This window comes from Thermobia domestica, chromosome 7 (assembly GCF_964235325.1).
Source record: "Thermobia domestica chromosome 7, izTheDome1.hap1.1, whole genome shotgun sequence".
In the NCBI taxonomy this organism is placed as follows: Eukaryota; Metazoa; Arthropoda; class Insecta; order Zygentoma; family Lepismatidae; genus Thermobia; species Thermobia domestica.
This window is the reverse complement of record NC_137460.1, coordinates 274,826,241-274,853,210: the sequence shown is the minus strand read 5'-3', so window position 1 is coordinate 274,853,210 and position 26,970 is coordinate 274,826,241. Positions and strand designations below refer to the sequence as shown.

The 26,970-nt window shown below is 35.4% G+C and overlaps 1 protein-coding gene across 6 annotated transcripts in view; it reads right to left on the bottom strand.

Annotated features, from left to right (window-relative positions):
- Window positions 1-13,628, bottom strand: part of LOC145690936 (uncharacterized) — a 124,389-nt gene extending 110,761 nt beyond the window's left edge. For 2 of the 6 annotated variants that reach the window (XM_081766394.1, XM_081766396.1), the window contains exon 1: window positions 13,285-13,628. The gene's annotated coding sequence lies outside the window, so the exon portion shown is untranslated. The other 4 variants (XM_081766390.1, XM_081766393.1, XM_081766391.1 and 1 more) reach the window with 3 other exon arrangements.
- Between the last annotated feature and the right edge of the window lie 13,342 nt (window positions 13,629-26,970).

Sequence of the window (26,970 nt, the reverse complement as noted above, 5' to 3'; positions counted from 1 at the left end):
CTCAGCTCAGGTTAGCCATCGGCTCGAGCCGGCTCAGTTGGGGGTGAGCCATCGGCTCGGCTCGGTTCGGCCCAACTGAGTCGAGGGCTCGAGCCGGCTCAGTTGGATGAGCTATTGGCTCGGCTCACTTCTCAGCTCGGTTGTGACTGAGTCGTGAACCAAGCCGCTCGAGCCGTTGACATCACTAATAAATACCGAGGTGCTGCAACACCCCACTAGTTATACTAATCGCTACTGTGACGCTGTTTTCAACACTTTTACCGAAAGTCTGGTTGGTACTTCCGTGTATTCTCATTCTATATAGTGACATTCCCGGTGGTAGTTCTTAAGCCATTTCTTTCGTTTTAGAATAGACGATAAATAAGGGGTGGAGTGACGTGTTTATGTGATATTAAAATAAATGCAGGTTGAAGTTAAGTTTATAGACTGTACTCAACACACTAGATCACTAGAGGGCGGCAAAAGGGGACAGTTGCCCTTCCCCACTTTTTTTGACGTGACCCCTTAAAGTAGGGTCAGTGAGAGAAATTACGAGAGATCTTCAACCACTGTAGGAAAATACAAATTAAGAGCACAGGCATTTAATAATATCCTTCACAATGCTCTGTCTACATTTTTAAGTTTCAATTTATAAATGTTTCTAAGTACCCATTTTTCTTTTTTTTTTTTTTTTTTTATTTATTTTTTTAATTTGAAATTTCATCATTAACTTTTATATCTACTGGTGCAGTTATATCACTATTGTGAAAGCAATGGGTGTTGGTGGAAGCCTGGTAAGTCAGCAGTTACAGGTTAAGATCAATTTGTTTCTTGGGTTTTCGTTTCAGAGTTACGAATATTTTTGTTGTTGTATTTAATTTTGTTTATATAAAGAGTAATTATGAGACGCATGCTAGATTAATCTATTTGAGAAATAACTGGAATCTGTCTCTGTATCCTAGTATGTTAAGTTTCAAAAAAGCTGTATTCTGTAGTTTAGGCAGTAATATAATTTTATTTCTTAGTAATTTTCAAAATTGTAGACCTACATTATTTGTTGAAAATAGCCTAGGCTGCATACCAATATACTAAAACATAAAGACATAGAAGTAGCCTGTTTTTTATTATTTTTTTTTATTTATTTATTTATTTATAGTGAACAACCTAGAACTTGGTCTAAAAATTTGTTTCATAAGCATGTTTTGTAACCTGAAACTATTCAATATAGCCTATTATAGTCATCTCACAAAAATTTTAGAACATCAGTAGCTATTTCCACTTTCTTTCTTAGTTATTTTCTTGTAACTCAGCCACATATTTGTATATCTTTATGTAATAAACACAAAATAACGAAGGCATTTTTGTCACACAATTGGACTTCTTCATATCTCAATATCATATACAGAAAGCTACGAACAACAGGTAGCTTTCAATTATGAGACAGCACAAATTTGACATTTACTCATCAACTTACGAGATGACAGGAAATTTCTTGACAGCTAATTGTTACTCTATTGGCAATATAAGATGCTGCCTAGGCAGGGTGTCTACTAAAATTCCAAAATGAAATTTCGTGACTTTTTCTTTACCAAACCATAAAATTTCGTAACATTCAAAAACTAACAACAGTACCTATATTTTTCAGTACTTCTCTTTATCTTATCTCTACTTTCAAAGGCTGCTCCTTGGAGTGATAAAAGGTTGGTATCTTCTCACACTTGAATGAACTGGTTAGATGCGTAGGTGGTTTCGGCGATGAGATGCGATTTTCATCGTCACTGTTCAATGATACCAGATGAAGGACAGTCTCAAGAGCGAATTTGAATGTGAATTACCCCTAATTTTCATGCATGCGATAGAAGCGTGCTTTGCTTGCGATTTGGTAGCGTCTAAAACCGGCAATAGACATTTTCGGCTGTCAATATTGACGTTTTATAAAATAAAATTTTCCAGTCTGCACGGGTTATTTGTCTGTATGAGTCTGTATGGGATATTTGTCCTGTGGAGTTAAGATCTACAGGAACTGTGTTTTAATTTCCACGGAAAATGGCTCAAAAATTAACCTATTGGAGCGCAACAATTCCAGCGTAATTTCATTTTTTTCTTACAAGGGCTCGATATGTTAGCAGCTTTGAAACACTGAGAGAGCATTTTGAAAATTAAAAAAAGTTTTCATCCGTTATTCTTTAATTGCTCAAAAATCAACAGTTCCTAAAATTCCATTATTCATTACTATGATTAATATTATTCTTTCCATTTATTTGTTTTGCAAATTTGTTGTTAAATAATCTGATCACACAATTTTCCAGACAGAATTTTAAGCAAGGAATCAAATCTATTCGTACACTTTCGTTGTTTGAGTGCGTACAATGGGTAGTACCTACTTGCGATGCTCTTGTCAATTTACTTAATGAAATATGAAATACGATATACGGTATTTTAACTGAAAAAGATAGTATCCTATTAGTTATACAACCTTGAGTCACACAAAGTGGTAGAAACAACCAGGAAAACTAACACTGATATACAAGTATTCAGATCATGTCCTCCCCCCCTCCCCCCACACTTTTAACATCCAATCGCCACTACTGACTACAACGAAACAAAAGGAATTAATGTTTATTTCGATCAGTTACTTCACATATATAATGTCAGCAGGAAAACGTGACGATCACCTTTACGTTTTCTTTATGGTGTGTTATCTAAGGCTGGTATTAACACAATGCTTCTCTTCTCCAATAATGTAGGTCAACACAAGAAAATTTTATGTAAGGAGTTTCTAAAAGAACTGGGGATGTAAATATCTAGACCCTACATGAAGGAATGCCTAAAGTTGAGCCTTCCCACGGATTTGTCTACTGGTATCAAAATTATGGAAGACCAACCATCTATACGTGGTTCAACACCTGGTCTTCTGAAGCAAGCATGATGTCGAATGTGTCCCAGGAACAAAGACAGAAAAAGAAGAAAAATGTACCAGGTGCAAGATGGCTGTTCACGCAAAACACAAAAAAGGAGTACCGGTATGCATTTGATGGAGTAAGAAGTATGTATGTTCGTTGAAAATGGAAAGAAACTGCTATTGTGTATTTTTGTATTTGATAAAGGGATAGATTCATTCAAGGTCGTTTATTATTGCTGTTACCAGTATTTTATTAAAAGAGTTGTTCTGGCATCCCAGGTATGTATTCACGTTGACATTTTTTGTGTGTGTATTCCAAGGTTAATATAATTTCATATAAAATAGTCACATCTTTCATTAATCTAGCACCAGTTCTGAAAACCAGGAACCACAATAATACAAATCGAATTTGATACTAATCCTACATGGTTTGGCCTTAAATTATAATTACTGGTATAAAAAGTACAAGCTTTGTTATCCCTCAACACTAACAGGAACTGAGAATGGAACGTAAGTGAACTTTTACAAAGTACCAGTATTTTATGTGTGTGTAGATGTCTTGTAGTTTGACCACTGACATCTATCAGTTGTCTATTGCTCTGAAGGATCAAAATCCTTTAATCATGGATATGTGATGCTAAAGTTGAAGATAACTGAAAACTTTTAACTTCATAACGAATTTATTGTAATTTGCTTTCACTCCATCAAACAAGGTACATTTGCGAAATGTATCCTTGGGATTCATGTAAAATTGATTTAAACGCAAAGTTCTCCGTGGCCTAATGTGTATTGGACTAATTTTAGCGGCCCATACCGGTAATTTGCATATTTATAGGCCTTCATATATATATATATATATATATATATATATATATATATATATATATATATATCCGGAATTCAACCATACAGTACTATAACACTCGGGCACAAAATTGCTTTTTAGTTTCTTTAAATGTAACTGGACATGAATGTGAGCATATGCAAAACAAATTGGATCAAGTACTGCTTCTCTGACATATGTTACATTTAAACTCTATTCCCGGCCGCCATATTAAACTCTACTTTTGACTTTTTAAATGGGAATAGGTGTGATACATCAAATTCAAATACAATTTTCTCATAAATTCACTGGTGTAGTGAATCTTACCGTAGTTTGTACCGTTTCGAAGGTATTTCATGTTAAATCCCTCCAGGCACTCCAGCAAAAGACATTGCTGAGTAATATCAGTTACGATTACGTTTCTGATGTTGACAAATCAAATCATGAAAACTGTACATGAATTTGATGTATCACTTGCACCTATTACCATTTGAGAAACCGGAAGTTGACTGCAATATGGCGGCCAGGGTGAGTAACATGTGTCAAAGAAGCAGTACTTGATCCAGTTTGTCTTTAATATGCCCATAGTCATGTCCAGTTACATTTAAAGAAACTAAAAACAATTTTGCGTCTGAGTGTATGACTGAATTCAGAATATATGAAGACCCATAAATATGCAAATTACCGGTATGGTCCGCTAAAATTAGTACAAGACACAGTGGGCCACGGACAACTTTGCATTTGAATCAATTTTACACGAATCCCGAGGGGACACTTCGCGAATGCACCTTGTAAGGTAAACAATTAGAATTACTAAAGCAAAAAGAAAGAAAAAAAAACTGGCACATGGGATTTTTCGAGCTCTGCTTTATGCACCCTTCGCGTTCATTTAGTTACAAGCGATGCATCATCCCATCTTAAATATTTCAATCTTATTTTTTAACATCATATCTGTGGAGTTCGTATTGGCAATGTTTCACATCAAATTATTTTGTGGAGTTCGTATTGGCAATGTTTCACATCAAATTATTTTGTACAAACCATGTTCCCGACAAATCTTTTCAACGACCTAACTGAACACGTAATTAAGTCAGCAATGGCTCAACTACATTGAAAGTTATAAAATGTTCGTAAATTGTAACTGGACGTGATTAGAGAAACTGCTTCTGATAAACTTACTCTTTGGTCATTACACGTCAAATCATCCAGTAAAATGTCTTTTTTCAACCCATCATCTCAAATTTTCGTGAAACTTCTGTCACTTGTTAGTAGTACAAAGATTATAGCTAACCTGCGTGAAGTTTTTCCTTCTTAGACCAAATAGGTTTGGAGTTATAGGCGATCTAAGCTTGGCAAAATAGCACATGCACACTGCATCAGAGATTCTGCATTGAAACTGCGCTCTAAATTGAAAATTCTATAGCTCCAGATCTAACATTGCTGCGTGAAAATTTTCTGAGAAGCATCATGGCTTTTAGATTAAAGAAAATAATATTTTATCAAGATGGCCAACTCCTGTCTTTGTTATATATATATATATATATATATATATATATATATATATATATATATATAACGAAAGTGATAACTTGCATTTTTATGGAGCGAAAACACTGCATAACTAAACAAGAATTATCACGAAAAATACAGATGTTTTGGTGGTAATTTTTGTCTTGAGCTACACGGAAAGGTCTGCTCTAAAGAGCTATAAAAGAAAAGCTGTGTGATTTTGGGTACACGTTAGTATTATTAATAAATGTTATAAATGTATGAATTGTTAAATTACAAATTACAATGTATATACTTGAGCTGTGGTGTGTGTGTGTGTGTGGAAAGGGGATGAAATATCCCGAAGATTGCGCCCAAACCAAGTCAAGAGGGGCCCAACTTCTTATATATCTATATTGTAAAATTGAAAGTGGCTATGTTTATGACTCTTAATCTCTTGAACCACTCGAACAAACTTCATCAAATTTTTAACGCAGATGGGGTTCTGGCCTGGGAGTGTATTTACGTATTCACTTTGACGGTAGAACTTACGGGCGGGAGATGAGGGGAGTTATAAAAATAAATAAAACAATAACTTCCGAACAACCTGACAGATTTCGATCGAATTTTCTACATAGCTGACGTTCGGACCTGAGATTTTTTTTTCTTTAACTTTATTTTGGCGGTGCAACTTAGGGGAGGGAATATAAACAAAAGTAACTGTCTTTGTAACTTCATCCTTCTTGAACCACACAACCGATCTCGATCAAATTTTCAACATAGATGACGTTCGTATCTGAGATGGTTTTTATATCACTTTGACGGTGCAACTTAAGGGCGAAGGAGAAGAGACATTTAAAAATGATCGAAAATGATCAATATTACTGCCGAATCCATAGTTTTCGCGGTCGGAGAGACGAACAGGACCCTTCTGATACCGTTTAAATCCAAATTCAACCACGCAACATGGGGGCTAGGAGAAATATAAAAATGATCGAAATCAGAGAGCCCTTTAGTAATAGTAAACAAGGACTCTCTGAACTAATCTACTTGTCTATTTTGAACAACAAGTTTTACATGTTCAACGCAAATTAATACTGCTGCTAAAACTGAAAAAAAACGAAAGACCAAATGAAAGTATTAGAATTGCTTACTATATTTTAGCATTTCGAGAACATTCTGATCAAGGCCAAACAGTACTTTTGTGCATGTAAAAACTAACGGTCATACCACTGGCAGAAGTGACCATGTTTTATTAAATTTATTAACTTCACACTCAGTGGTAGAGCGTACATCCCTGGGGCATGGGCTCCGTGGTTCGATTCCAGCTCGCGCTAAGTGGACAAAACAGAGTGTGTGTGGGTATTCTCGGGGTTCTCCCGTCCCCCTCTCTCCACACTTTACTCATTCCACCATTCCATTCATTTATCATCAGAACAGTCTTCTTTCGCCTAGCCGGCATAACTGTGGGACTAAAACTTAACTATTTAATTTCATTTGTAACTTCACGATAGTCAATTATAAACAACTACTTTTAAAAATATCCGTCCATAGTGTCATGAGAAAAATAACTTTGAAGCCAGAATCTTTGAACTACCATTTATGTTAATGTTAAAAACGCCACGAATGGATACATTTCCAATCGCACATTTATACTAATTTGAGGAGGCTGAATTCAATAGAAATAATTTCAAACATTTCCAACTATAGGTAAAAAGAAAAAAATACTTCGAAGTTGGGAAATTTATACTCATTTATATCAATTTTGAAGGCTCCATGGACAGACGGACTCCATTTGGTTCAGTCTTAAACTTAGTAATAAAATAGTTAAAAAAAAAAAAAAAAAAAAAAAAAAAAAAAAAAAAAAAGCAATGCACATTTCCATTTTGACAAAGTTTTAATTTAATGGTACTATCATGTAGACCTAGTCTCCAATATACCACATATTAAATATCTCAGCAAAATATTTCTTTGTGATGGAGATACAAAGCTACAAACAATGAAAAGTCCGCTATTTGCGTCACGGCAAGAAAAACGTGCTATATTTTGGCGTGACGTCATATACCGGTTTCCTTCTCTAAGTCGTATTGAAAGCTTCACGAAATGCTTTTAAAATGCAGTTTCTTACTGTGAACTACAAATAAATTTACTACAACAATTAAAGAAGGGGCGAAATAAGTAAAATACTTACTGTATATAAAAATAATGGTTAATAGGACCTATTCTTCTAGTTTAAAATACACTAACTATAATCTATAATGTTTTATAATTACAAAAATTTTAGATATGTATCAGCAGGAACGTTTTATATTAATATTACTCCAGAAACATCAGCAGTCTATTTACATCAATTCAAATTAAAAATAAATCACGCGGCGGTAGAAAATATCTAAGCCACCATATAAGTTTTCTTTATTTTGAAAACTAGCTCCCAGTCAGGGTTGGCAAAAACCACTAAAAGGTTTTTTCGGTTTAAACTTTTTTTTTTTTTTGTTTGTTTAAAATAGGTTCTTTGGTTTATATAATTCGTTTTATGTACTTATATCACATATAGATAGCCTATATGTGTTATCATATAGATAGCCTATATGATGTTTTCGCCTTGGTGTTATTATGCAATAACGGGGTTATGCTGGAAGGGGTCACATAAGCTTAGAGCGGAATTCAAACCGCTTCTCGTCTTACATCTGAGAGAAATTGTCCTCCATTTGGACTAACTGGCCACAAATACGATGAGTCTGCCGACTCATTCACGAAAGACTCCTGATAAGAATACGTTGTACTGATCTTTACATACTTGCTAATATGATTGTCAAGAATCATTTCAGAAGCACAGAAAGATAAACAGTTGCACAAGTGAAACCATTATACATAATTACATATAAATCGGGATTCTCTCGCCTTAGCCATCGGAAAAGTCCTGTTATTACTTTAAATGTTTGATTAAAAGGTGAAAAGGATATAAAACTATGATCCGATGGTTTCATATGCGGACACGTCACCATAAAGATCACACGACATAACGCGCTTAAAAATAAAAAAAAATAAAAAAAAAAAAAAAATGATTTAAACCACCTTGTCTACAACCCTGCTTCCAGTGCTTTGAAGGTTCATGTCCTATACGTACCTATACTTATATCCCACTGTTAACTGTACACAATAAAAATTTGTCGACACATTATAAATGTAGTGAATTTCCACCTTATCATACTATGTCTACAAATATAACATTTTCTGCACCAAAAAGCTCTTAATGCCTTTTTAAAAAATCGTATCCCGTTAAATCCTCTACATTGTTTGTACCATTTACTGTACATATTAGCAATTCTTCGCGACACCTACACGTAACACTATAAGAATCGTATTATATAGTGTTTTTACTGTTTCACTCTATTTCCAGAAGGGAAATGCTGGTAGTACGGGCTGAAGAAAGCTATAGCGAACAGCGACAGATTAACAGTACAGATGCTTCGACTGCCGAAAGAGTTCTAGAACAAGAGTAGTACTCAAAAATTCTTCGTTCGCCTCTGATATATGGGGATCTTGGTTCGATCCCAGTTTGCGCCAAGTGATCTTTGTAGTGGACAAACTCCGTGTGCGTGAGTTTTCTCGGGGTTCTCCCGTCTCCTCCCACTTTCTTCATTTCTCATCATCATTGTTTCCTTTAGCCTTGCCGGCATAATAGTGGTACGTAAAACTTAAAACTCCTCTTTTGACCTAGGAGTCAGTTCTCAAAACTGCGCATTATAATAATACAAATATAGTTTGATAAATATTTTGTATTTAAATTATCTGGGAACCGGACTCGTATTTCCAGTCGCAATGCTACCTGGCGGCCGTTTTTCTTTCTTTTTTTTGTCTGGAATATTAGCAAAATTTATTATGTATTATTACTTTGAAACTTCTACTATTTCTTTACTGATCTCAGTATACAAACATATTTATAATCTTTCTCTCTTAGCTCTGAGTGTGAGTAAAGTTTGGTAGATGGCATAATAACACATTTGCAAAACATTAGAACGTGGAAGTATTACTCTTTATACATTTTCTGAAGTCCACAAGGAAAATATATACGCCTACAATCAAATATTTGAAAAATTCAACCATCTTTTAAAGTTTCGTTACCGGTAGTGTAAATTAGTTTTCATTATACAGAGTGAAGCTCAAAAATGTGCACCAACTGCGAGAGGTGATTCGTGACATCAAAAGAAGAGGGAAAAAAAAAAGTTCTCGTGCATATTGTCAAATTATGGGTCGTGTAGGAGTGACACTGGTGCCAACTTGGAATCGAAAATCGATTTGTGACAATTGGAACGGAACAGAAAGATATGCACATTCTTCGGGAAATGATTCATAACATCAAAAGAAACCACTATCTTGCATGTTGTCGAATTCCGCGTCGAGTACACTGTGCACATCTTTCTGTTCCGTTCCAATTGTCATGATTCGATTTTCGGAGTTTGCGCACTACTATCAGTTTCACCCTGTATTCCTTCATTCACTAGAACAGAATCTTTTGTATATTACTCGTTATGACGTATTACAAACATTTGTATTTATTCAGTAATCAGAGGCACAGTAGATCAGTGATGGACCGCTCACTCTGGTGCGACAAATCCTAAGCCATGAGAGTATGGTGGATGTCGTGTCCGTGGGTTTTAATGCGAAATTTGTACTCAGAAATAGAAAGTAATGTCACTATATTTCTTTTGATTTTCTAGTATATACTCATGCATTACTGCAAACAAATAATAAAATATGTTTACCGACGTACACGGTTGGCTGGTTTAAACCAAAAAACGAAAATGTTAGTAAAAGTAAGTGTAAGTGTTCGTAAAATCTTGGTAAACACACATTTGTTGAATATCGCGTTTCACTCCCGCATATTATTGTATTATACTATAAAACCAACTTTTCTTAAATAAGTTTATGAATGTTTCTTTTGAGATTTTTTAAGTCTATTATTATTATTATTATTATTATACAACTGCAATCAAAGAAAAATTCTAAATATTGTTTCGTTTTAATACTGTTTACTATTGATGAAATACATCGAAATCCTTTTTTTTTTTTTTTTTTTTTTTTTTTTTTTTTTTTTTTTTTTTTTTTTTTTTTAAAGGAGGGGGTCATACAAATCTTACGAGAAGCATTTATTGAAATGATAAGTATCTTTGGTATCCATTTATGTATAAATGGGTCAGAGCCAAAGTAGAGTCAAATAATTCATATCTTTATTCAGTTTTCTTATTGATATGCAAATTAAGTCGTCGTATTTCTTTAACTTGGACTAATAAAAGTCGTAGTGAACTAACTTGGACAAAATTAGTTCTTCTGTACTCTGCAATACTTTGAAATTGTCCATATGTAATACTGTATAATGGCTTCACTTCTCGAACTGTTTATCTTTCTGTCCTTCTGAAATGACTCTTGACAATTATATTAACAAGTACCGGTATGTAAAGATTGGTACAACGTATTTTTTATCAGGAGTCCTTCGTGAGTGAGTCGGCAGACTTCTCGCATTTGTAGTCAATTAGTCTGGGTTTCGAGTTCAAATGGAGGGCAATTTCTCTCGGATGTAAGCGGGAAGTGGTATGGATTCCGCTTTAAGCTTATGTGTCCCCTTCCAGCATAACCCGTTTGTTGCATAATAACACCAAGGCGAAACAAACTTATTTCTGTCCATATGTGATATAAATACATAGAGCAAATTATTTAAACCAAAGAAAACTTGTTTTTTTTTTTTTTAAGGTTTAAAAAAACTTTTTTTTCAATAAAAACCATGGTTTTTGCCAACCCTGCCGACGTATAATCTAATTACAAATAGAAAACATTTTACTTAAAAAAGTGAAATTGCTAAAGATATAGTATATCTTCTAATACTAGCGGCAAACATATCGCTAAACTCCCGATTTTTTCTTGCGTATCAGGTGTGTATGTGACAAGTAGCACAATTATCGTATGTTACAAAGGCATTTTAATCGTAAGATCTGTTGTAAGAAACCAAGCTGACAACTTGGAATTCTTTTTTTTTTTTTTTTTTTTTTTTTTTTTTTTTTTTTAAAATATCAATTTCCAACATTTCAGTTAATTTTAATTTATTTTTTTAAGGACAGGTTTTTCACAACCATCACGACACACAATATTTCGCTTGGCATAGATAATGTTCAAGGGGCACCAAAATAAAATTTCGAAAAATTACAATTCTTCCACGATTTACATATAAATAGTGTCCAGACATATGCCATATGACATAAAACTAGTGCGAAAAACACAATAACCAGTGCTAGGTGGTCATTAAAAAGGAGGAATGCTATCCCAGCCAGAGCAGAGCGAAATTAGTGGTTCCATAAGGAACAGGGGCGTGAGTGATGGTGGTGAAAACATGTGTACTTTTGTAGTAATAAGAGAGTTTTTATAGTACTTGTAATGTTTACACACTGGAGAAATGCGACCTGGACTGCAACCTGGAGAAATGTGTCCCTCATAACCACGTCTTACCAAATCTTTCATTTTAACGTCCTACAATTATGCATATTAGGCTAAAGAAGACGGATGATTACAGCAAGTGAATGATGGAAGAAATGGTGGAATGAGAATGTAGAAGGGAGACTACCTCGAGAAAACTGACGGACACAATGCTGTGCACCAGAAACTTACTTATCCGGGGATCAAGCCAGAGATAAGCGCTTTATCAGTGTGTCGACGTAACCTTCCTATACAGAGTACTGAACTTTATCTTCTGTAAATTGTGCAAAATGTAGCGCGCCAAAACTTGAACTACAGGCTATTTATCAATCAATTTATCAACAACTGCTTTTACTAAACCCTGAACATAACTTCACTCAGAAACTAACATATTTGTGCTGATGTTTGGAATTAATGCCCAATATACCAATTAAGGGGGTATGTTTAGTACAAGGGGTCCAGAAGCACGTAAAAAACGCAAAATTTACAGGAGAAATGAGTGATACAAGTACTTAGACGTAACATGACGTAACCAAATCTAACCTAACCTAACATAAACCAACGTAAGCTAACCTGAACTAACCTAAAGTAACGTAATATTAGTAGAAATAAGCGAAATTCTATCATTTTTTGGAAAATTATGCGGGATTCTTACACTAATATAACATAAGCTAAACTAACCTAACGTAACCTAAACTAGCCTAACCTAACTTAAACTAACCAACCCTACCCCAAACTAACCGAATGTGAGCAGAAATTACCAAAATTGTAACATTTTTTAGAGAAAAGAGCTGGACCCCTTCTGCTAAACATAGGCCCAATTAAGTATACTTAACTCGTGTGGGTTCATTTGGATGTTTAGTTCCAGTAAACTAAACGAAAAAGAAAGGCAAGCAAAAAAAAACCGTCATAACTTTTCTAAGGTGATTTTAAATGTCAAATTGACTCACTTAAGTTTTTGAACAGCTGCTTTTATGAATAACTGTAAAATGTCTACACACTAATGTATGATAACTGTTTGATACTAGAGGGGAATTATTCAGAAGTTCCATATTAATTGAATGATGCTCATATATATATGTTCACATCCATTCAGGGTGAATTACAACCAACTAATTACTTTCAAACATAAATCAAATTAGGTAATAGTAATAAAACACGATCGAATCCGTTTTCAAAACAGTTCTTTGAGAATGATTTGTCAAACTATACTCCTTCCTTTATATTACTTTGGAGACGCCTAACATATTCCCAGCAGTATTAAATGATACACATACGCACTTGACTTCCTTCGTTACTTCAAGCAAGTACGGACACGAGAAGCTATTACAGAGAACATATCATCGTTATCAAATAAATTAAAACAACCTATCTTATTACTATTAAAGCTGGAACTGATACAAATTAAATAAATCTATAACGAAAATTAAAATTTAAAGAAACATATTTACAGCATGTCAAAATTGTTATCAAGCATAGCATTTTTCTTGAAAGCGGGAATATTGTGCAAAAACTATGCGGCTCCACCGTTCTTGTTTGCAAAACACATGATTATTTGAATTCATTCCACTCACTTTTATTGCTCATTTACCTTATTCCTAACCTCGTAAGACACAAATCTTACCACAATTCACTGCATTGGAGCGTTCGATATATTTTTATTTCTTTCAATTCCGTAACAGGTTAATTTCTTACACATTTATTTCACTTGTCTTTTATTCCTCCCTCGCCATGATGTTATAAATCAGTGTGCCAAGTTATTAATTGGAAAGAAACCAAACAAATTCTTTAAAGTTCTCTAGACCGCAATATTGCAAACGTATTAAAGAAATTCAACTTTTAATTCTGCGGTGTAAACGTGCAGTTTCACAATGGCTTTAAATTTTTATCTAAGGCAGAGTTGTCCAAATGACAGCCGACAAGGCTTTGAAATGGTTTTAATTTTTAAAACCAGCGTACGCAATATATAAAGGCTTTAAAGGGTCCTTTAAGCTATTACTGAAAACTATTCCGTGTCAAGTTTCAGCAGAAATGAAGTAAAGTAGTGACTAAGCAGAGGCGGAGTTTGGGGGTGGCAACTGGAGCAACCGTCCTTGGTCCCGCGCTCCGAGTTATTAATTTTCTTACTCAATGATATAAAAGTTGGTTTGTAAAAAAAAAAAAAAAAAAAAAAAAAAAAAGTTTACAAATAAACTAGTATGTACGGTTTCCATGCGAAATGTAATGTGAAATGGAATAAAGAAGCAAGGGGAAAAGATGGAGTTCAATTACGTAAACAGCACACTAGCACTGATAATTAGGATCACTATTCATCATTCTGCATGGTGGTCAACAAGTAATCATATTAATAATTAAAACGCAAACTCAGCAAAGATTTCTGTGGCTGTTACAGTAATGTGCAGTCACAGAGGTTTCAATTGTGCTTTAGTGTTTTTTTTTTTTTTTTTTTACTTTCATCTTTATTACTTATTGAAATTACTTGCCTAAATTGTACAATAGTGATGGGTTTACCAGCATAATGTAAATGTTATGTATTTTCGAACTTCTGTTTGTTTCGCCGTACCGTATCAGAAATTTAGACAACATTCGGCAAGCGTTATTATTCCAACAAAGAATGTCAACAAACGTGATCGCGTGCTTTAAGCAACAAACAGCGCAGCGGCAATTTCTTTGATTTCAACTGTCAACAAAGGTAGCGTTTTAATTGTACGTGACTCATGCACAACACCATAGCAAAAATATCAACATATTTTTTATTAAATATGCAATACAAAACGTTGTATTCGTATACGCGTGATACCTAGATCCTAGCGTTAAGAAAATATTGCTTTCGTTTTCTCGGTTTTTTTCGCAACCCAGATCAAAGTGCGCTTTTGAATCCAGTTTGCGTCTGGCGTCTGTAGTGTAGCAGTGTTTCGATAATGGTTCGTTTGCGTCCTATGTATTAGTAGTGATTATTGAGGGCTGAAAATGGTTTTCCAGTTAAGTAACCTATCGACATGTCTGGAAGAGATCGAGACAAATTTCGCAAATATGAGTCAGGTGCAGAGATAGCTAAATGACGCAAGTTACGAGAGGAATTTGATAAAAGTCAAAACGGGGCATTGGATAGGTACTTTCCAAAATAAGCTGATAAGCACAGGGCCGGTTCTAGGCAGTTCTTAAATGTAAGCAAACAATATTTAGGCGCCCCCACCTAAATGATAGTAAAAGAGTAGAAAGATGTAATGAACAAAAATTGTTCAAATAATTGTTACAATTGCAAATTTCTTCAATATCTGTAGTCTCCCTATGAATATTAACGAAAAATGGTGAAATTATAACTAATTGACTGTGTATGAATACTGAACAAAATTCCAATTTAAATAATTAATAGCATTTATTAAGGAAGCACAAGACACAACTAAGATATATACCAAAGATGTATTTTGAGAAGTACAATTGAAACATAGAAGTCGATTATAACTCATGAGCTTGAAGCAGGTACGCCATATAGGGGGAAGGAAGGGGCATTCCCCCCTGAGTTTGAGATGTATATAGATTTTATTAATATAGTAGTAGTAAGTCAGTGAAAAATGCGAAATTTTTTCTTATATCAAGGGGGTCTTGTCCCCTCAAGCCAAATCTGAAATGACGCTACTGGCTTGAAGTGTAACATTATGACAAAGAGGTATTTTCTTACGCTTCATTAGAAGCATATTTGCATAGTAATTTCTAGTGATACGATTATGATAATTAGCTTAATTTCTCGTTTTCTTTGTTACTAAAAGTCCATGTTTTTATAACAACTTCATGACTTTCTGGCTTCAATTTGGAAAAATCTCTTATTGCATCCGTACCCATTTCACTGAGTATGTCATTTTCAATGGCCATCAAAGCTAGTCCATTTAATCGTTCTTGAGACATAGTTGATCACAAATAATTCTTTATTAAATTTAGCTGAACTTGTCTAATATACAACAAATGACAAAAGTGCGTAATTTGTCTTCGATCCAGTGGTGGAACTTCCAAAATCAAGTCTCTTTCCCGCAAAAATTATTTTTTGGCCTACTACTATATTAATAAAATCTATATACATCTCAAACTCAGGGGGGAATGCCCCTTCCTTCCCCCCTATATGGCGTACCTGCTTCAAGCTCATGAGTTATAATCGACTTCTATGTTTCAATTGTACTTCTCAAAATACATCTTTGGTATATATCTTAGTTGTGTCTTGTGCTTCCTTAATAAATGCTATTAATTATTTAAATTGGAATTTTGTTCAGTATTCATACACAGTCAATTAGTTATAATTTCACCATTTTTCGTTATTTCGGTTTGTCTTCGATCCAGTGGTGGAACTTCCAAAATCAAGTCTCTTTCCCGCAAAAATTATTTTTTGGCCCCTTAGATCTATAAAACAATTTAATCCTTTCATGTCGCTTTCCAACATAGACGTTCGAAATCAGACAAGTAGCGCACCCATAATTTCTTGTTTGGGTCTGAAGATTTTTCGAAGTAGCCTACAAAATGGAAATAATTTTGTATATTTGCCCCCTGAAATTGTGCTAATTTTCTTAAAAATTAAAATTTCTGGTCGATCCAGACTCTCGGACCACTTTCGCCGATGCATCCTTCAAAACAAGTAACTAATAATTAAAACTCTACTTTTCAATAGGACTATTACCCAATGTTAGACACTCTATCTAAATTGAATACGAGAGAATGGATTGATAATGATTGTTACACTGTTATAAATACAACGAGCATATGTATACGCTTCTGTGATTAACAGTGAGAGTTCTGAAAAAAATGGTGTATAAAGGCGGATTTTCATGTGTCCTTTACCTCCGTGAGTTGCGAGCGATTGTGCTAAACAGCCAATGAAATCACGCATCGGAGATGGCGCGCTACACTCGCGTCAGAGTAGAAATTTGTTCAATTCTGACGGAAGTAGCGCGCGTACACTATTGTATTCACTGACTAACATGGCGGAAGTCGCAAACTTTCTATTTTACGCATGCGCATTAGCTACGGAGTAGTAATTTGGCGCAATACACGCACGGATGTATGAAAACGAAAATAATTTACGGTGAATACGCTACATGTGATGCTTCCGTTCTAAAGGCGGATTTTCATGCCCGCGTTAGAACGGAAGCATCACATGTAGCGTATTCACCGTAAATTATTTTCGTTTTCATACATCCGTGCGTGTATTGCGCCAAATTACTACTCCCTAGCTAATGCGCATGCGTAAAATAGAAAGTTTGCGACTTCCGCCATGTTAGTCAGTGAATACAACAGTGTACGCGCGCTACTTCCGTCAGAATTGAACAAATTTCTACTCTGACGCGAGTGTAGCGCGCCATCTCCGATCCGTGATTTCATTGGCTGTTTAGCACAATCGCTCGCAACTCACGGAGGTAAAGGACACATGAAAATCCGCCTTAACGCGGGCATGAAAATCCGCCCTAATTCTAATGGCCTTACGATTACAATTTCGATTTCAATTACAGTTACTCTTTCGACTTATATACACACATACTGCGTGAAAACTAATTTTTTCAAACAAATTTTGAAATACATTAAATTTAACTCAAACCTGTAACCGAAAAGGCTTTATCCGTTCCATTTTAATTCGGTAATTAAATTACTTCAATCAAGTAAAATAAACTTACAGATTCAAAAGTTTGTCGACTTGCAAATGCTTCGTTAACAGTAACTAGTGCTGACAACTTAATATTTGTATGATTATCACTTTCAAAATTGTGTCCAGAAGTCGAAAGAAACTTTTAAGAGCCTTCACTTGCCTCATATCTTTTAAGTTTCTTAGCTTTCTTTACCGATAAAATGAAAAGCTGAATTCTATTGAAAAGCTAAATTTGTTTACATTTTGTCTCATATTTGTAAAATCTCCCTTTCCCCCCTCTTTTAAAAATATTTCCTAAATCTCCCTCCACAGCGGGAAATTTTCCTGAAACTAGCATCATTTGTGAGTGTGGTATTGGCACCAATTGATGTACGAGTCCATTCTGATTGTAAAGGGGTGTTTACAGCCAACCATGCAAAGATTCGACTTTATTGTCCTTCTGATGTATTTTATCTGTATCTCAGTCTGTATAATATTTATTTGAAGCTATTTGGAAATTTTATTCATCATATTTTCTCTAATAAATATTCACATTTCAAGCACAAAATTCATTTTCCAGTTTGGCGCCTTCTTCAACTGGCGCCTCCTGCGAACGCGTAGTTCGCAGTATTCAAGATCCGGCCCTGGATAAGCAAGATCTTGCTTCACCTGGAATTGCTGCTGTGGACTCCACCATCAAATATGGTAACTATAATAGTGATCGTTCTGATAGTGAAATAGAATCTAAGACCGCGCCATCGCCATTATTCGATGGGAGTAAATCAGTAATCTCTGACGATGAACTTACGGACAGTGGGAGTGGCTTTCCTGAAAATATTTCTTCTGGGAATAATTCATCTCCAGAAATCGCAAAAGACATTTACGATCTGCGTAATTGCGAACAGGTAACATGTTCTTTACGTGATTTGCTGGTTGAAAAAGGCTCTATCAGGTTACCTAATGACTACTAGTATCCAATAAACGAAGACAACAGACGTTTTTCAAACAAGTATTACACTCGAAATATGTCAAACGGAGAACGTGTGGACAGGAGATGGTTAAGTTATTCTCAATTAAAAGAGGCAACATTTTGATTCTGTTGCAAACTGTATGGGGCACCTTCTGATGGACAATTGGCAAACGAAGCATGTTGGTGAAAAACTGATTGCATAGAGATATCTAAAAGTCACATTGAGAGCATGCAGAAATGGCCTGAAGCTGTGAAACGAATGTCCAGGGCCGATGGACTAGACATTATGATGTTAGAGCACATAAAGAAAGAGAAGCTTCATTGGCGTGGAGTCTTGACAAGAATCTTGGCCGTAGTACAGCATCTTTCAGAGCACAACATAGCTTTTCGTGGGAAGACAAAGAAAATTTATTCTCGGGACAAGGTAACTTCTTAGGCCTGATAGAGCTGCTGGTTAAATTTGATACAGTTATGGAAGAGCATGTTCGTCGAATCAAAGATGGAGAATCACACGATCATTATCTCGGACACCAAATTCAGAACGAATTCATCGAGCTGATGGCATCTCGAAAAAAATAATTATTGATAAGCTGAAGGTTGCCAAATATTTTTCAGTTATACTTGATTGTACACCTGACTTAAGCCACAAAGAACAGATGCCTCTGATAGTGCTCTTTGTTGATACGCCAGAGCCAGACGTATACATTGTGGAACATTTTGTACAATTTATTATCGTTGAAGACACTACAGGTAAAGGGTTGTCAAATTCGTTGCTAGCGGCAATGAGTAACCTTGGCTTAAACATTGATGACTGTCGAGGACAGGGATATAGTGACGGCACAAAGGAGTCCAAGCCCACATCCTCCGCTCAAACAGTCGCGCATTTTTCACACCATGTGGTTGCCACAATCTGAATCTTGTGTTTGCAGATATGACCAAATGCAGCTCACAAGCAATGTCTTTTTTTTATTTCTGCAAAGAATTTATGTGCTGTTTTCCAGTTCATCTGCGAGATGGAAGATTTTACAAGATATTGTTCCATACTTAACTGTGAAGTCACTGTCAGACACACGGTGGGAATCCCATCTGGAGAATGTGAAAGCGTTGCGTTACCAAATGAGTGATATACGAGAAGCCCTGTTTACTGTAGCAGACGAGACTGTAGACTCTAAGGTAAAATCCGAAGCAGAGTCTCTTGCCATTTTGGAAGTAAGAAATGATGAGTTCATATATGCCACTATCATATGGTACGACATTCTCTTCGCTGTTAATATCTTGAGCAAAACGTTGCAATCAGCTGATACACAACTAGATGTGGTTATTAAACAAGTTCAAGGACTCGTCTCTTACTTAACAAAGTATCGAGACAGTGGTTTTAATTATGCTATGATGGCTGCAAAAGATATTGCTAGCGCAATGAATGTGGAACAAGAATTTAAACAGAGAAGAAGCGAACGGAGAAAGCGGAAGCAAACTTATCACCTGAGGAAACTTTTAGAACAAGCTATTTCTAGTGCATAGTAGACCAGGCACTCACTTGCATGAACACACGGTTTGAACTGCAACAATATGATGCACTTTTCGGACTTTTGTACAACATAAACACCATGTGGCGATTGAATGATGAAGACTTGTTGACATGCTGCATTAATCTGGACTTAGCATTACGCTCGGGGAGTTCACATGATTTGGACGGTGCAGATTTGTGTACGGAACTGAAAATATTTCCAGAAATTGTGCCTGTCAGAGTAGTAACAGCCATACAATGCCTTAAGTATCTATGGACAGTGCGGGATTCATTTCCCAACACAGCTGTGGTATACAGAATCTTGTTGACTGTTCCCGTTACCGTTGCAAGCACCGAAAGAAGTTTCTCGAAATTGAAGCTGATCAAACACTATCTTCGATCAAACATGTCTCAAGATAGGCTCTGCGGTCTGGCAAATCTCTCTATAGAAAAAGACATTGCCGCCACTTTGGAGTACAATAATCTCGTGGATGAATTTTCTGCAAAGAAGGCAACAAAAGTGGTCTTTAGTCTGTGAGTTGTAAGAGATTTCCTAGGACTAGCTCGGGAGAGTAATGCTCCCGGAAGTAGAAACGACAAACACATTTCTGATTGGTTGGCGTTATACACTTCTTACCACGTTGTATTCAAGTAGCAGACAACAAACGCTTGCTGTTGTCGGCCTCAGTGGCCGAGTAGGCTAGCGCTATGTGCTAGTAATAAAATTCTCTTTTGGCGCGAGTTCAAACCCCGCCCGAGGAAAGTTTTTTTTACATTTTTTTACATTTTTATAACACTTATTAAATTAAAATAATATGAAAATAATACTTAAAAAAGTGATTTATTTATTTTTATGCAGATAAGTAGTTGTAGTACTTATGCCCTTGTACTCCATGATATAGGGTCGTTTTGTTCCCCTTGTACTTCATGATATAAATTTTGTGACCAACTTAAAACAACTGGCTAGGATAGCGCGTAAAACAGCTGTCTAGAGTAGCGCGCGGAAAAACGTACTTCCGGGAGTATTACTCTCCCGAGCGGGTCGTGATTTCCTAACTATAGTCTGCACAAAAAAAAAAAAAAAGAAACAGCTCAAACTGATATATAGCATGTCATGTATTATTGGAAAACAGCCATATACGTATGAGTTGCATGTTTCTTATTAGTTAGTGTATGGCAAACGTAATTTCCTGCTGAGATTAGCTAGGTCCAACATATTGAAACATGATCATGAATATCGAAATTGACAGTACACTTGTAATTAGCAATGCAGTTTTAAAAATATATTGTACTTTCTTTAAATAAATTAAGTCGGATTTCTTTTTCATAAGAAACCGTTGTTCATTAAAAAAGAGACAATATTTTGTAATAAATGTAGGCTTGGGAATGAAATAGAGAAGTGAGAAGAAGCATTTAAGGGGAAGTTGCTTACTACTTTATCGGCTTTAGATGTAACATTTCGGCGCTCATCGATTTCTACTTGTACTTCGGCCCCACGGGGTCATTATTTCTCTAGGCCCTGCGCTTACCTGCCGCCTCTGTGCCCACTAGCGGATTCAGAAGGATCATTTGGAGGGGGCGGTTCGCTTCCTGGAAGATGAGCGTAGCCTCAAGGTGACCAGAAATTTAATTTGCAATAATGGGACAATATAATTCCGGGGCTGGAGGGGGAGAGTAAACCTGATTAACAGATTTCATTTTAGAACCCGAATTTGTAAGTCCCTCCTTTTTTTAAAGGAAGTATATTCTTTCTGTAGATTTAAATTAAATACGCACTTCTGTTTCGGAGGCGTGGCTGTGTCATGATTCACTTCACACATAGTCACCACGATATATCTGATGCGCTGTCTTGCACAATACTTGCACAAAAGAAAATACTGTATTGACGATGACATTCATTTCAACGGAAGAGTGTACAATTTGCTCTAATCATTTATATTTTAAATAACAATTGCGGGACAACAATTGAAAATGATCCAAAAAAGGTTCGGTCTACGCGAAAATAGATAGCAAAAGTGTACATGCAAATAACAAAAGACATTATGGTATTTCTATGTACGTTTCTTGATAGCTTAAAAATAATACAGTAATTATAAAATGTTTAATAGCGTATGGCACCAGTGTTTTAAGTGGGTCAAAATATAGGGGAGAAATCTTTACATATTGCTTTCATTTCTGTTTGTATCAGGATATAATTCAGCAAATTGAAAGTTGAAAAGAAATAAATATAAAATTCAAACTGAACTGCAAGGATGTTTTATTGGCTCCGTGATTATTCCGTGGTAGTGATTGCCCGAACACGAATTTCGTGGCTCTCCCACGAAATAAGAATTTATGTTGTTTTTTTTTTCCTTAAAAGAACTGGCCTGCTCACTCAAGGGCACAAATGAAGTACAGGAGAGTGAAATGAATACACTTTCTAATACACAATACTAATCATCACTGCATTTAAACATTGTACTGCACTACTATATAAATATAATATATTGCAGTACTCCTTAAGCATATAAATCACTACGAAGGTAAATGCACAATTTATTCAATAAAATACTGCAAATAATGTAATAAAAATACCAATACAAAACTTTCTCTTACAAACTCATCAGAAATGTTGTCACATCTAGTCAGGGGCGTCATTTCAGACTTCGCTTGGGGGGGGGGGGGGGCAAGAGCACTTCCGACATAAGATTTTCACGTTTTGCAGTAGTATATTAGTAGACAATCGATTAAGTATATGTATTCCTCAAACTCTTGGGGGGCAATTGCCCCCTCCTACACCCCTAAATAACGCCCCTGGATCTAGTACGAAATGTGCATAAACTTTACATGAATTAAAATATGAATAAAAATTATACAAGAATTGCAGTATAAACCATTATAGTGCATAAATATTAAAACTGAAAATGAAAACCTCTGAAAGATTAGCAAAGCCTACAATAAAATGAACGAAAGAAGAGGAACGTAAAACCAAAGTGATGTTTCCGTTCATCACTGCACACAAACTATTTACTTTAACATACCGACTGGCGATATTATTTGACATTTGAAAAAAAAAATACAAATTAAAATTAATATTGAAAACTTCTCAACTTTAAACGAAATTACCAATAGAGAATCAAGTACGTTTAACTTGTTATTTTTCTTTAATCTCAAATATAATATGGACTCCATTTGACCTGATGGCTAACACGTAACAGTTGAACGAAAAAAGTGGTTCGGATTCCACTATAATCAGTAGGTCCAACGTCTCCTTGACCAGTCCTGTCACCAACGTGGGACGTTAAACAAACAAATCAAATATCATATGTATAATATATAACTGTCTGTTAAAAATATAATATATACATATATTTTACGATTGTAGTTGAGCCCTTTTGTTTCAGTTAGAGATAAAAAAATCTAAAACTTCTTCGAGTTCTCTCATCTTTTTTGATTTTGTCTGCAATTCAGATACATCCAGCGAGTACAACTTTAGACTCAGACTCATGACTTTGGGGAAATACTCACGAGTTGAAAATAATTACGGGCGGAAATCACACAATGGCCTTCGTCACCTTGCAGTCCATACGTCCTTTCTTGTTCCAGCAAATCTGTCGATGACACGATCGTAATCAGACAATATCAGTTCTTCCTTTTGTGTATTTCATATAGAATTGGATTGTGCTAAAACTCTGTCAAGAATTCAAACTCGTCGTAAAGCATTTTAGTGAAGCACTCCTATTTTATTTCCTTCTCTTCTACTCTGATTTTCACGAAGCTTTGCACTCCTTGTAAACAATGCAGACTGCAGTGCACAAATGTTGCCAACTAATTAAACAAAAAAATGTTATATGTAATTTTGTGCTAAGAAATGAATAAAAAAACTGAAGGGGGAAAAACAATGAGATTAAAAATAAAATGGCATGGGCTTGTGATAAGAGAATCAGGAACCATTTTCTCCTGTTTGCAGTGGCGTACGCGCTGCTCTCCTGAATCTTTGAACTACTATATAAACGCATACACGCATCAGGAGGAAGAAGGCCAGAACGTTGAATTTCTTCTACCAGTGTAAATTACAACTAAAACTTACTATCCCCACTCCTCACGTTTCCTCTAACTGAGAATCTACCTAAAATGTTAGGATTCAGAGCCACTATTACATGATGACTTAGTGTTCCTACTAGCAGATCTATGGTTGGATGAATGGATTAAAGTTTATAGTCCCCTTTAACAACAAGGTTCTATAAGATTTGGACCTACAGCCGAACGAGTGATCCGAACTACATGAACTTCCTCCGGAAATCGAACGCGGGTCTCCCGCCCGACGACGAGTACGCGGATCATATAGCCACAAAGGAGTTAATTATCAGATCTAGAAACATGTCCAGTTGTACTCACGACTTCTATTCAAAATTGAGCTTTTGGGGGGCCGCAGTGGCTCAGTGGTAGAGCGTTCACCTCTCGTACATGGGGTTCCTGGTTCGATTCCAGTTCGCACCAAGTGAACCTTGTGGTAGACAAACACCGTGTGCGTGGGTTTCCTCTGGGTCCTTCAGTTTCCTCCCACTTTCTTCATTCCAACATTTCATTCATGTTTTCATCATCACCGTCTCCTTTAGCCTAGCCTGCATAATCGTGGGACGTAAAACTCGAAAAATTTCATTTCATTTAATTTCATTTCAAAATTGAGCTCGTTGTACGTTTCCATTATAGACGAGCGAGAGTTTGGAACAAGCCATTGTTCATTCTGCAAGAACTTGAAAACTAGTGAGTTTACTTATTTATTGAATAGAGAATTTATTATTTTATTTCCTTTGTTATGTGTAATAAAATACCTATAAAATATATTTTGAATCCTCGTGACTTATCCTTTCATTTGATATCTAACAGAAAAGTTACGCCATAAACTAATATCAGTCATGAGAGTATGAAGACTCTATCGACATCTTATTCAACAAATTCCAAGAAACTTTTTAGATTCTACCTAGGAATAACGACACATTATTTAACATGCACATAGTACCTCCTCTTAATTTCACTGTAGCCAGAAAAAAAAAAAAAAAAAATAAGACTCAAAAGTTATGAACATTCCTATCCAATGTTATAAAAAATCTTAAATGTTGAAGATTCCTTTGTACATTATTTCATTTCTGACACTGAATATTCGGTTTTTGCATCTTTTAAATGGTCATTTGTTCTGATGGCATTTTAAAAAGGCGATATACAAATTATAACTGAAAAAATTAGCCTCATATTACTTCGTAGTGAATCACTAAAACAGGTTTTATCCTCTTTATCTTCTCTCTATCTCCCTCACATTCTCTCTCTCTCTCTTTTTTTTAATTGACTCATCTCTAATGCAGGGGCGTCATTTAGGGGGGGGCAGGAGGGGGCAATTGCCCCCCAAGAGTTTGAAGAACACATATACTTTAATCAATTGTATACTAATATACTAGTACAAAATGTGAAAGTCTTATGTCGGTGGTGCTTTTGCCCCCCCCCCTCCCAAGCGAAGTCTGAAATGACGCCCCTGCTCTAATGAAAGGTCAAACAAAGATCTGAAATACTATAAGGAACTTATTATCTTTAATAAGAACAGCGAGTTCACTTGACTTGTCTTTTTCATTTTCTTAGCCCATTTTCATGAAATAACACAACTGTTTGACAACCATTCTTTGTGAAAAACTGAAAAATAACTATGAGTTAGCAACATTGAAAATGAGACTAATAACAGTTTATTCTTCCATGAGCAAATAGTACACAACAAATGCAATGTATTATGGTAATTCATGTATTGTTATAAGGCACAGTAAGAACATTTAGGTTTTGACTCAAAGTATGTATCTATATGGGATCTAAATCTTGAACCAAAATCGAATTTGTAAGGGAAAACTGTTACAACAAATGACAAAACACAAGAAGTGCGCGCCACAATTTAAAGATGTCGCCCAAGGAAGCCAGTAGGTTACCTGCTGCTCCGAGTTATTCTGTTAAACATAAACAAGGCAAATCCGTAAGTGCAGAAGAAAAGCAAATACTTTTTCAAACGATATCAACGTTGTTCAATTCATTTGAAGAAAATTAAGACCTATAATAGCTAATTTTCATGTTCTCATAGAATATTTATTTACTTACTTTGTAGTACTGAAGTTAGTATTTGTACATTCGCATACTAAGAAAGCACATCAATAAATTGAACTAAAGGGGGAAGGGGGAAAAGTACAATCTGTTTTTCATGGATATGCTTAATAATTTAGGTAATAGATGAAAAAGAAATAATCTCCTATGATGATAAATACTATGCTTGCTGTTACATACCAGCGCCATCTCTTTATCGTTCAGTTGATAATTTGACATAACTCATTGTAATTTCATCTATAATTACAGTTTGGAGAAAAATAACAATGTTCAGTTGCTCTTAAAGGAGGGGGGATTATATAGTATTGGGTATTTTGCGCTATATCACGGCAATGGTGTGAGATTGAGACGAGTAATGCACATCGCAGTAGCAGAAATACATGGACGTGCTGCAGCAGAAATATTGCGGGAACCAGACGAAAACAATTTCCTCTTCACCAATCAGCAAATAGTCGTGCGCGTAGTGATACAACATCAAGTTACGCGGTTTGTTTTTGAAAGGTGCAAAGGACTGTGAAAAACGCTTTACGTTGTGACAATAAACGCTCAAATATATGTTTAATTATATTAAATGAAAAAATCAAACTACCAACTTTCATGTCTCTAATCTAAGGGATCCTGAGATATGGGCATCTTATAATAATAATAATAATAATAATAATAATAATAATAATAATAATAATAATAATAATAATAATAATAATAATAATAATAATAATAATAAAGCTCATGTGGACCCCCAGTATTATTATGAATATGTATTTTTATATGTATGTTTTTGTTATATGTATTTTTTAATGAATGGGCCCCCCATCGTTACAAAGAAATAAGCGCCTTTGGTGGCCCCCAGCATTGAATGTAGTCATCATGGGGTCCGCTACCCATAAGAAGGAAAAACAACGTTTAACCGCAATTTAGTACAGACGCTCCCGATAGATGGCAGCATTTCTTCGATTGAATTAATGCGGAAAGAAGTGAGTGCACGCGAAAGACCTGTGTTGCAGATTTCAAAGATTAGTTTTTAGTATAAATTATTGATGGCAATTGTTAGTAAATTGTCATGATATTTTCCCTTATTTTAGCAGTCCTTTATATTTATCAACCATCG